Here is a 13,204-nt window from a genome sequence, read left to right as displayed (position 1 = left end):
AAAATCAAAGAGAGAACAAATACTACACAACCACACCAAAAAAAATCATACATGCAAAAATTCCTTTGAAGAAGAGCTTGTCTTTTGTGCATGGTGCACATCTTGAGGCCTTTTTTTATTCCCATATAAATTTTCCCTAACCTTTATTTTTAAAATCTCTTCAAAAGGTTTTAAGCAAAATACTTGTCAGTCCATATTTACCAATGCCAAACATTTATTTGGAAATACACATACTATGATGAAATGTCCTTTTTTAGTTAAGCATCGTAAAATGTGCCCAGAATAAGTTAGCATCTGTGTTCAACAGCCAATTCCTTGATCAGTATGTTGGATTTTTTAGGGCTAAAGTTAAAGACATGATGATTGTTCTCAGTGCCATTAAGTTTAATGAACTTCAGTGCCTTAACATTTAACTGCAGTTAATACTAGAGGACATTTGTCTTCTTTATTCTGATGTGATGGGCCAATTCAGACACCTGAAAAATGCAATTTATTTAGTACTTCAGTGCTTGTGTAATTTTAAGGATAGATGAAAAGAACATTAAATCTGAGATGCTGCCAGGTCATGTGAACAGAGTTCATAGAAAAACCTATGAGATAATTTGGAAATGTGATTTTTTTTCTCTGCTACCTTTCTTGGGCTCCCACAACATGCTGTGACACAAATGAAAGAGCTGAAAAAAGTGCAAGGGAAAATAAGCTGCCTTTTAAAGTTTTTTATTAGAAATACTTCCAAGTTTCATATAATTTAGTAAAGCGACAGCTGTATGCATGAGTGGCAGCTTGAAGTCCTAATGCTCCTTATATTTTTTGGAGTGATTCATTTCAGGAAAAAAGAAACTGTGATAAAAACAAGAAGTTAATTTCTTAGGAAAAAAAAAAAGATTAATAAAAATCCAAGTGGCTCTGCAGTGCTTTTTGTGTCATATTAGGAGTGATAAACATGTATACAGAGCGGATCTGTGGGGCCATTTGGAAGATTTTAAAAATGTAATCTGTTGTTTTTCTCTGGTACAAGAGATTCAGATACGTGCAGTTGACTCACACTTGCCATTAACTTCTGCACAGAAGCAAATTAGAGCGATATCACTTGAAAGAAGGCAGTAAACTTCTAAAGTTGTTGGGCAGCCCTTTAAAACTGAGGGGGAAATAAAAAAATAGCAAAATCGTGAGTGAATGAGACTATTGGCAATGTCTACAGAAGGTTCAAAGTGACTTAGGAGCCAAGAAGTGTGATCCTTCACTCCACAGCAATTCGGCGACCAGCAGCAGGTCCAGGACTTGCTCTGTGCATCCTTGTTCCATACATTAATCATGAAGTTAATGTTTCAGCATCCAGTGGCAAAGGAAAATGTATCTGAGGATCTTTGCTGGTGGTTTGAGCTGCCCTTTTTTCCTCCTCAGTGGAAATCTCATCCCTTCATCCTGCTCTTTTAAGAAAACACCACAAAATTGCATTTCTCTGAAGAGCTGAGAGACTTGTACTGAACTCTCAATAAAAACATGGACATGGATGAGAAACATCTCTGTAAATCAGAGTATTGTTTTAGTTGGAGCTTTTCTTGAACAGAAAGGGTTTCTGTTTTGGGAGATTTTTTTTCCCACTGAAATAAATTGTAAGGTTGTGTTTAATAGCTTCATTCGTATTTTTGTCTGTGTTTGGTTAAATCAAATAATTCCCTATAAAAACAACAAAACTTGTGTTTCTGGTCTTTTAACAATGTAATACAAATGGTGTATATTTACAGTCCCTGAATAATCACTATTCTTAGGTTTTAGCCTCCTTAAACTCTGAACAATGTAATCAGAGATTCTAAAAACCCTAAATAATAAGATCTTGCTCTCGTCTGCATCCTCAGTCATGTTAGGAACCAAATCAATGGTCAAATACATCCAGCCTGAACAGAGAAGGGGTTAGTGAAACTTTTTTGCAACTGATGCTTAAAAAAAATTTAATTAGTATGAATTAAACTTTGAGAGTCCTTCATAAAGGATTGTATATGTTGAACTGTGTGTATGTTAAAATGCTTATTCAGGCAGCAAAATTAAGAAGCATAATTATATAAGTATACCACACCAAATCAACCATTTCAATAACATTCAACCAAATACTTCTGTCATATAAATAATATTGAAGCATGGAGCTTTCTTCATTGCAGAGTACCTATGTATTAATCATTCCATGTGCATATCCATATGCATTCAGAATACTTACTACATTGTTTCAGAAAGCTCTAAAATCGTAAAATGATGGGGTTTATTTCCTCTGCTCACATTTCTGTTGTATTTGCCCTCGTGGGCCTATGCAGCAATGCGGGTACCAGACAGGCAGAAAGCCCATCAGATGTGATACTGAAATATAACGGAGGAAATGGGATTCTCATTCACATATGTGTTTATTTATAGCTATTTCCAAAATACTTACAGTCGTACCATTTAAATTAATAGCTCAGTTTTATTATTTGTGAAGAGATATGCCAATATGGTTAAGTCAACAGTGTCAATAGCAGCACTGAGATAAACCTTTTATCAGCATTTCTGCTCAAAGGGATGATTTCTATTACTCTACAGCTCTTTCTGTTCTTTTCTATCCCCTTACCAAGTGAAATACTACCAATTTTCTCAGCTGTTCAGTGCCTGCCCATCCACAATCAGTTATGCAAAATGTTTTGTATTCTGTACATCTTCCAGCTTTTCATGGCTTTTTGTTTTTAAACTGTCTCCACAGTCCCCTAGAGCTATGCCAGCAACTGGACTTGTGCAGGCAGCAGGTAGATAAGTTCCACATGTCTTGTGGCTGCTTGAAGAAGAGGTCTATTTCCATCCCTACTTTCTTTGTCTCTAGGCAAGAGCTTCTTCCATTATTCATGTTTATCCTTGTCCATCTTCATGCTAAGGAGAGATTATCTGATCACAGGAGTAGGGTATTTTTAAGAGGAAAATACACTCAGGTTAGATGGAAAAAAGTCTTGCTCGTGCCCCGGTAGCACAGGTGTGGGTTTCCAGTTCTGCGACACAGAGGCTGGTGCACCTGGAAGCCGTTCCAGGAATAGGTTTGGCAGTGGGAGCTGCTTTGGAAAATGTCCAAGCCCGTGGCCCTTTGCCACTAACGTCTCCAGGCAAGGTGAGAAGTGGCAATCTAGGCTGACTCCAACAGCACAGCACTGTCAAATTGACTTAGAACTATTTAAGATGGAAATTCAACAGCAGGACCTGGTGTTTAGAAGCTGTGAGCCAGAGTTCCAGCTATTTTCAGGATTTTAATTGAAATGAAGTGGCTCTGTCAGGGGGCTAGGGAGACCCTCTGCGGCTCCATCTTTCACTTTCTTCCAAATGTCACTATATGTAAATATTTTTAGCTTTGTTTTAAGAGACAATAAATCAAATAATTAGATAATTCTACATCAACACAATGAAACAGATATTTTGCCTCACAGTCACTAATCTTCTTAGTAGAGATTTTAAATAAATATTGATTGTGAATAAATATTTTTTACTGTGATGACCTCATAAAACCAGAGGGCAAGGAAGAGGGACAAAGATTTATTCTAGTTCAGAAGAAGATGAGAAATAGCTGACCAGAAATTCATATTTCTTACGTTTCAGAAAAGCTACAGATGCATAATGCATTAAAATACACATGTATATGTATTTCACCCGTTTTCAATTTTTAAAAGGGTAAGAAAAACATATTTTTTCTTGCATTCAAAAAGTGTGGTTCTCCTTGGACAATGCTAACTCTTGAGGGTTGGAAATTTGAATGTTGAAAGAGAGAGCTCCTGGGTCACTGGCTATTCTGAATCAGAGTTTCAACCCTTTCAGTTTTGTTTGGTTTTGTTTGCTGTTTTATAGGGTTTTGAGCACAGAAAGGTTGAAATTTTTATTTATTCATTTAATCCTTTACCAATACTCTGTTGGTTCTGTTTACATGTGCATAGCTTGGGAAAGCAATGTGTGATGCCATCCCTCTCTGTCTTGTTACTGAAACCACACAGAGGAAGTCAGGATTGTACTAGTGCCCAAAAATACGTGCCTTTGCAGCTGAATGCCTTCTAGCATTTTAATTTATTGGCAAATTTTTCTTGGTCTCATCCTAGTTGAACATTTTTATCTGTATTATAAAATTCCTTTCTTGTTTTTGATACTTGTTTTCAATCAGAGCCCTCTGAACCAAATAATTTAATATTTTTTTGTAGCATTGGTACATAACCTGATTTAGCCTGGCTCCTAGGAGTCACAATGAATATTTTGTTGACCTTTCTCTCATCCTTCATTTTATTTTCTTAATTTTTTTAATTCCATTCCCCCAGCCCTTCCAGAAGGTTGTCACGGACATATATCTTCACTAAAGATTATGCAGTGGCCGTTCTCCTTCAGGTTTTAAAATAGGTAATTCTTCTGAATTTAATTATTTGAGCAGAGGTTGCATCATACCCTGAAATATTTTAACTCTGATGGCACTGCATTTTGAACCTGGACTTTTAGGATTACTTTTTACCTAAGTCATTTGTGCTTACTCTTATGTCTCCTGATGGATTCTGAGACATACAGTACTACCAGAGAGCAAAATTGCCATGTTGTAAAGCAAGAGTTCAAAGTAATAATCCAGGCAGAGGAGAAAAGAGAGAAAAAGAAAGGTTACGTTTCTAAAGGTTTTGTGTTCCCCTCGTCCTCTTCTAATGTGGATAACTACACCATTTCCTTGGTTAATCTGACAGAAAGCCTGTTTGTGCTTTAAGGATCCTGATCTAGGAAAGCATTGAAATAAGTACGTAACTATTAGCAAGTATAAAGTCCTATTTGCTACTCCGAGCAGCTATGCCTACTAGCACTGCACGGGGAAATCAAGAGAGAAAGGGATTATAGAAGCAGCCTGAGTTAAAATGGTGTAAAACAAAAACATCGCTCAAGTTCACTGTTCACACAGTCTAAAGGAACAAATTAGATGTTTGTAGGGTTTATCTGAAAATACTATGCTTAAAATGTCCAACATTACCAAAAGTATATTCAAAATAATAAAAAACTGGCAGTCATGAAGATATGAAGAAAACAAAACATGAATAAGGTGTATTTGGAAATACATTAAGCATGGGGATACTTGAGCTAGCACAGGGACACAAATATTGTCAGGTAATAGTTCAGCACAGGAAATCAGTACATAACCTGTACTTCTGCAGGAATTAATACCTGAAGGCAGCATCTGAACTTCTTTGTGTCCTCCTAGGGTAATATATTAATATCTGAAATAATTCCGATTTGTGAAAACATTTCACAAGTAGCAAAATTCTCAATGTAAAAGTGACAATATATATTCCATCCCTGACCCTGATGTGCTTGGTGAACTTGCATCTAATAATTTCATAGCCCCTTCCACATAGAAAAGCTTTCCCTGAACATCTGCAAAGCAAACACCTTATGAAAACTCTCCTAAAAATTCCACCTTTCCAATGACAACCGTTTGGTTGCTAACGTGCTGAAGCCATATCTATAATACTGACTAATAGCCATATTGTTCCCATGTCCTCCCCATATGTGTGCCTGTAGCCATCTGTTGCCTCTTGGCTTACACCGTTAAGTCCTTTAGAGAAGCGAGGTTTTTTTCTTTATATGTGTACGGCACCCAGCAGAGCGAGGTCTTGGTTCTGATGAGTGCCCATGACTGATACAAGTAAATAATAGAGAACTTGAATTAGTAAATTAGATACATTTAAATTTTGTTTAAAATTCCACTGTATGTAGTTCATTGTTCAAAAACAGTGGTTTATGGTTTAAACATCAGCATATGCTGTAGACTATTCTGTGGCTGGCATAGATCATAAAAAAGTTATGGTGGTGTCAACCAACATTCAGCTGTCAGTGGTTCAAGATTAAAAGGTTAAATCTTGTATTTAATTCTTAGATTAGAAAATGAAAACTACATAAATTCTCACAAAATGGAAACAGAAACCACTGGTTTTTACTCCAGGGAAATTTGCATAAAATTAAATGAGAAAGCAATTTATGCCATGCATCTGAATCTTGTTTGCCATGTAAAATGCTACCAATATCCAAAAGGTATACTCTGTGTATATTTTATAAATAAGCACCAAAGTACTGCCAAGACCCTTAGCAACACCCTGGCTTCAGGATTTCCCTGTATCAATCTCATTTTTCGCATTATTTCCCTCTAAATGTTTCAATATCTCATCAGAATTATTTTCTAATTTGCTCTGCCAATTTTCCAAGAGCTCAGGGGATTTTTTCCTTAGTGCTCTTACTTTGAAAATGTGACTGGGCAGATTAATATAGGAAAAGTAGCTACTAACTTCACCAAAAAAAAACCAACCCACACTTTTTTCATTATGCTTCACCCTACCCATCATTGCCCAGCATCAGATGCCATACCAGGAAGACAGGGCCGTTCTTCCAACACTAGTTCTGTCACTTTTTGGTGGTTTTAATTGCAGTATTTTTGCTTAAACACCCTAAATAGTTCTAAATACTCTTCTCTTTGAAAGTAGTTTCTCTTCCACTGTACTTAACACATGGTGGTGCTGCCAAGTTAATTCATTTTCAGAAGGATTCAGTTTTAAGATGGAGTTTTTCCATTCCGAGTGTTTGTGAGTGAAGTGCTTGGACATACATTGTTGTAAGCCTTTGACAACAATTTATTCTTCCTTGAGTTTCTACATGAGTAAAACAGGCAAAAATACATTTTTTCTTTAATTTCCTAAACAGTAAGACTGAAAACTAAATGTTAGCATGAAAGAAAGAAGTTACAGTCCTGGTTTTGTGCATTCGTATTCTGTGTTTTCCAACCCTTATACTTCTTTGTTAAGCTACATGTCATGTATTTGGGAGAAAACATGTTTTACCTGCTATAAACAAGGTTGAGAAAGAGTGGCTTCTGCCAAAACTATATTTTGTGAGACCTTGGCTTGTGTAGGATGCTAACTTTCAGTGCCCTTACCCATGTCCGCAAACCGAATTGCAGCTTGTAAAGTGATGAGCTGTAAAAGGATAGGATTGCAATGTCAAAACTGTAAAACTTTCTGTAATCTCTTCGTGAAGGTGCTGACCACTTTCAGTTAGTCACAGCTGTTTTTCTGAAACAGTAAAATTTGATGAAATACGGGATATGGTAGAGGCATCACTGATCTCATTATGAGCTCAGGAGAGAAGGAAGGATATAAAAAATTTATTTCCATGGCCATCTTTGTAAAGGTGAGATGATAGATGAAAGGAAAGGTAATAAAAAGGGAAGAGTGAGCTTCGGATAAATGGAGAGCACCAGAACTGTATAGACTGGGGGAAAAATAGCAAAGAAATGGCAAATAATTAATCATAAAAGGAACTAGCTTTCAAGGCAAAAGAAAAAAGGAAATGTACCAATGTAAGCAAAGCTCTGGATGATAAGAAGAGAAATATGAGGAACATTAATGTAAGTCAATTTTTTTGCAAATTCAGTCTTGCCACAACAAGGAAAATAGTTGGAGACCTGTATAAGGAGGTACTCAAATAGAGTCTTGCTTTGACTGGAGACATAAATACTAGCCTGCTTTATATTGTCAGTGAAATGTAAATCAATGTGGCATCACAAATAATCTACTTCCTTTTCACTCTCATATTCGGTTCAAGATGTTACTGATCATTGGTAAGGCTTTACATCATCTGGCATGTGTGGAAAACATTTTTTGAGGACCCTGACACTGAATTTTCAGAAAGTATTATTGACTTATTTTTTCTACAAGATTGCATCATTAAATTTGCACATCTTCATCTCCCTTGTCTGATGCAGTGATTCCTTTGTTTGATTTGCCGCTTGATTTGTTTTTCTTCCTCATAATGCAGCTCCCAATATTGGAAAATTTCGAGCTTGTATGCTTTATAGGACATGTTGTTTGCTAAGCTGATATTGATTTTTTACTTCAGCTAGTTATTTAAATGATTGATTTTTATTTTGTGGTCAACTGGTTAACCTTTAAGAGCCATGGCTGAATGAACTTGAATCACATTTCAGATGTTTCTGTTACTGTGTGTGTCATATCAGCCGAAAAGTTGGTTTCTCAAGGAAGCATAGACCATAATGTTTTCCTCTTGACTTACATTTGGTCTGGTCAAAGAATTTGTAAGTCTCTGTTCATGCATAAGAGGGATCAAATCAGCACTGCAGTTTGTACACAGAATAAAAATGGTATCTAGGGTACTCACTGTCTCTGCACAATGAAACACAAAAGTTGGCACTTAGAGAAAAGTGCACTGAATACTGTCTGGATGAGGATCAAGAGTATCTGCACAATACTGGCTCCAAATCAGTTGTTTCATCTATTACTGTTAAAGAATTTTACTTTAGAATACTGAAAAAAATTGCCCTTTTTTTCTGAGGGACTTTGTGATTTTCCTGCTTACCTTTACAAAATGTTAAAACATTCATAATTCGCAGTACAATTTTAGAAAGATATTGTGGAAAGATTAGTTTTAGAAGTGTTGATTATAAGTGACCTCTGCTCAAGCTGCTGCTTGAAGCAGGACAAGAACTAACATTGGATCAGGTCAGTGACTTCGAATAGAAACTCTACCACTTCTATGAGTAACCTCTTCCAGTGCTACACTGCTCTTCTAAAGAATATTTTTCTAATGACCAATTTGAACCTTCCAAGGGGCATTTTGGGGTCATGGTGCCTTCTACGTTATCTGCCACTGCTGGGAAGAGTTTGGTTACATCATCTTTGTAGCTCCATGTAGTTGCAGGCTCCCAGCAGATCCCTCTTAGCCTCCTCTTTGCTAAAATAAACAAGTCCAGCTCTCGCCACCTGTCCTACTGAAACCATCACAGTAGCCCTGCACTGAACCCTCTCCAGTTTCTCAAGAGCCTTCTTGAACTGGAGGCCCAAAATATTATTCAGAGGGCTCACAAGCACTGAGTAGAGGGGAGTAATGACTTTCATGGATCTGCTGACCATGTTCCTCCTAATGTAGCCCAGTGCACTGTATACATTATTTGTGATAAGAAAAATTTATTCGTTTATAATCAGCTCAGCAGTCACTACAGCCTCCAAATCTTTTTTCAGAAGGCCTGAAGCACAGCAAGTTCCTTCCCTGTCTGCCCCGGTACATACATTGGGTTTTTTCTCCTCAGATGCAGAGTTTTGCACTTCTTGAAGTTTCTAAAACAGAAACCTCAAAAAAGTTTATTTTGCCTAGGCTCCCAATGTCTTATCACGTTTCTGAATTGATGTTCTACCAAACAGCATGGCAGCCACACCTCCCGATTTTGCATCATCTGAAAATCTGCTGAGTGTACATTCTGTCTCCTCATATGGTCTGTTGATGAAGATTCTGAACAGTATCTTCATAGCTGTCTATTGGTTACTGTGCTCATTTCCAGCCACCAACTGGACATTAAGCCATTGACTCTACTCTGAGCTTGGGAGTCTGACCAATTTTTAGCCCACCTACATCCTTTCACTCATTCCATACTTCCTCGTATTATAAATGGTGATGCTTTTGGAAATAAGTGTCAAAAGCCTAACTAAAGTAAAAATGTATTTGATTATATTTCATTCAGTCCTCTCCCTTCATCTGCATGGCCAGTCATTTCACCATAGCAGGCAACTAGATTGGTCAAGCATGATTTGCTCTTCGTCAATCCTTGTTGACTTTTCTTGATTATTATCTTCTCCTTTACATGTTGGAAATTGATTCCAAGAGGACATGCTCCACGATTTTTCCAAGGACTAAGGTGAGGCCAACCATCATATAGATTCTTAGATCCTCCTTCTCACTTTTCTTTTAGTCTTTCTCCAGTCACCAAGGATGTCCTGTAATAGCAGTGAGTTTTCACGGATGATAGCTGGTGGTGTCGCAATCACATTGTCAGCTCTTTCTGCACCCGTGGATGTGTCCCATGTGGCCCCCTATATCTGGACACATGCTGCTTCTTCAGGTGTTCACCAACCTATTGCCTCCCAACTCTTAGATATCCCTTTCCTTCCCAAACTGTACATGCAGAGCTCTGGGAGCACACTTTGCCTAAAAAGCAAGAGGCAGAAATGGTAGGGAGTGCTGCAGCTTTTTCTGTATCATCTGTCATTATCTCCCCTAGTAAGCAATAGACCTGTGTGTTCTTTGAACCTCCTTTTTCTGTTGTCATACTTGTAAAATTCCTTCTTGTTACCCATTAATGTCCCTCATTAATTTTAGCTCCAGCTGGGTTTTGTCCTTCCTAGTTCTGTTTCTGTGCCCAAACAATGACTGTGCACTTGTCCTTTATGTCCTGTCACTCTTTCCACATACATGCTCTCCATTTCCACCATTTCCATCTCCATATTTGCTTTTTCCATTTTAGTTCATTAAGAAGCTCTCACTCAGCCAAGTGGACCTTCTGTGTACCTTCTCCATATGTGTTGCTTCCTCATGTATGTCTGGATTAGGTCCCTGTTCTATGACAGACAAAGTCCTCCCCACTAGATTAGCAAGTCTATTCACAATGTTCTTCTCTCTCTTTGCCAGGTGGACCTATTCTCTAAGTTGTCTTTTCTCATCAAATTCGGTGCAACAAGCAAAATAGTTGAAACCCAGCTAGTGCCACCAAGTATGTAGCCATATGTGGGCCACTGGATACATCTGCTGCTATCCAGGCTTTTGCCTTTTGCCACAGAATTAAAGAGAAACACCCACCACCAGGAATCCTGTACCCTTCACTGTTGCCCAAGAGCCCTACAGTCACTTTTAAATTGAAATGGTTTCACATCACCATGTCATTGGTGTATTCATGAATAAGCAGAAAAACGTCAGCACATTAGGTGATCCCAAACAGTCCTTCTGCAACAGCACAAACTGAGGCTCCACGCAAGCAGCAAACCTCTGTAGCTGATGGGTCTGGCTGCAAGATTCACCACCCGCTCACTGTCATTGCTTTCCCTTGGTAGTGCTCTGATAGCGTGTCCAACCTGGATTCTTCCTCTGAGGGAGTTTGTTCTTCCCCTCTGCTGCCTGGGCCCTGCACCCCGGGCAGCCCTCCTTCTGCCAGGAGTCACAGCCTTCCACTTCTCACCCCCTCAGGAGTGCATGTCTTCTTCCCACTGCGTCTTGCATCAGTTGGATCTTTCCTGTTTGTTGTATAAGCTTTTACACCTTGAAAGATCCTGTTGATCACCCGTTTGTCGTTTTATTGCAACAAAACACACTTGCCTCTTCTTGCAGCTCCTCACCTGCTGCCGCAGCAAGTACAACAGAGCAAATATCCCTCCAGGGAGGTCACCCTCGGGGCTCCATCTGCACAGAAGTTGCCACAGCACTGCCAGTGACAGCAAGGGCAGGGGCTGTGTTTTGTAGCAAGTCATCACCGTGTGGGTGTTGTCTTCCTATGCAAACAGCACATCTGGCTGTCTCGTGTGCCAGGTTAACTGTCCTGCACATCCCGCTGGCAGCGCGCCTTGGTGCCCTTCCCGAGGGTGCCGGGTCAGGCAGGAACTCCAGGTGCCTTCACTCTGCCTTGTGCAAGGTTTCCCACTTGGCAGGCAACCTCTTGCACTGCCCGTGAGTTCCCAGCCTCAGCACCCTCCCTGGGGAGTGCTGGGTCTGCGCAACATTTCTCCTCCCCATCCTGGATCCTAACACGCCGAAAGAGCGGTGGATGTCGATTACACTTGCGAAATGAAGAGGTTCTGTTGTGCAGTTGAAGAGGTTAGTCTCTGAATCTGCCCAAGTGGATAGAGCTGTCCAAAAGCATTTCAACATCGATTTGCTGCAGTTCTGATCCATGAACAAGAAAAAATAGTCTTGCAGGCTTGGGAATATTTACTACCAGAAGTTAAATTTCCTTATTCACTTGCAGCAGATAAACTGGGTTTCAATTACCGGCTTAACGATTTTAGAATTTATGTTATTTTATAGTAAAATACTCAAATATTGTCACCTTTCCCTATCTCACAGCTGCACTTGCAGTGCACTGACAATTTAAAATTCATGGTATGTGATTTCTTGCAATTTCTAGCTATATGTACTGGGAAAAGTTCTTCTGCAGGGAAATAGCTTGAATAGAAAAAGTAATGCAGACACGCTTGTAGAGGCTGTGACAGAACAGCAGACTTTGAAAGAGGTCAGTCTTTCAGCAACTATAAATTGCCAATATAAAATCAATCCCTTGGAGACTTAAGTGGTCAAAGTATAAGGTTGAGTAAAACAAGGTGAAGGTATATTAATTTAAGGAAATAGCAGAGAAAAAAAGTTTAATGTCTGTAGATTGTGTGAGGAAAAAGCATGTAGGGAAAAACTGATATTGGCAGATCCTGCAAAATGCTGCTATTAAATTTATTTTTATTTATTAGTTCATTTGGATCTGTGCTATATTAGAGCAAAATTTCCTTTTTATGGCTCTGACTCAGTTTCCGATGGAGATTAAGATCCCTCGCACCTTTAAATCGAGATTGATTCATTCTCTTTATCCTTGCTGGTCAGTTTTGGATTTTTTTCATTTGAAATGAAATTCTCACTCTGATGTTCAGCAATCTCCGACAAACAAGAGTACGATAAAACTTCAAAACTCCTAACAAAAATAGGAGGCTAAAAAGTTACTTTGCTTTTATCTGCTTGAATTCAATCGCATACTTTAACAAACGAACAAAACCTCCTTAATACTATATGTGACTAAGCCTTGAAAAAATTTTTCCAAAGGACTGGTGAACTTTCTCTGCAGTATTGTCTTCAAAGTCAAGACTGGATACATTTGTAAACCGGCAAACAAAGGAGATCAAAGAGGAATTCTTAGCGCAAGTAATTCCCATTGCTCAGACAGGGCATGTGGCTTGATAGTAATCCTTCTCCTGGGCCTTAAAATCATGATTTTTAAAAAAAAATAATATTTTAAATTACACTTGGTGCGTATTATTTAAATGTAACTTGATAATTTAGAGTAACCGCTTTATAGTATGCGAGTTGAAAATAGTTTTCACCTAAATATTATGTAAGATGTTGTGTGGAAGCGCAGTTGGCTGAGCATAGAAGTGCAGGTTTTTTGTACAGGTAGAGCATGAAATATATGACAATAACACATCTTTGAGGTATGGAATTAGGTCTTGTGAAATATATGCCTTGACATTTTAAAAAATGAATTTTGCTGAGATTTCAAAGGAATTGCTGTGGAAATTACTCTTCCTGAAATGAGAAGTTTTCTCATTTGGTGAATTTTTTCAGCTATTGCTGTGGTACTGTGTGTGCACAA

The 13,204-nt window shown here is 38.4% G+C and overlaps 1 protein-coding gene across 9 annotated transcripts in view; it reads left to right on the top strand.

Moving 5' to 3' along the window:
* TBC1D5 (TBC1 domain family member 5) overlaps nt 1-13,204 on the top strand; it is a 326,232-nt gene that overhangs the window by 276,427 nt on the left and 36,601 nt on the right. The window lies entirely within an intron of this gene.

This window comes from Caloenas nicobarica, chromosome 2 (genome assembly GCF_036013445.1).
Source record: "Caloenas nicobarica isolate bCalNic1 chromosome 2, bCalNic1.hap1, whole genome shotgun sequence".
In the NCBI taxonomy this organism is placed as follows: Eukaryota; Metazoa; Chordata; class Aves; order Columbiformes; family Columbidae; genus Caloenas; species Caloenas nicobarica.
This window is presented reverse-complemented; position numbering and strand designations above follow the sequence as displayed.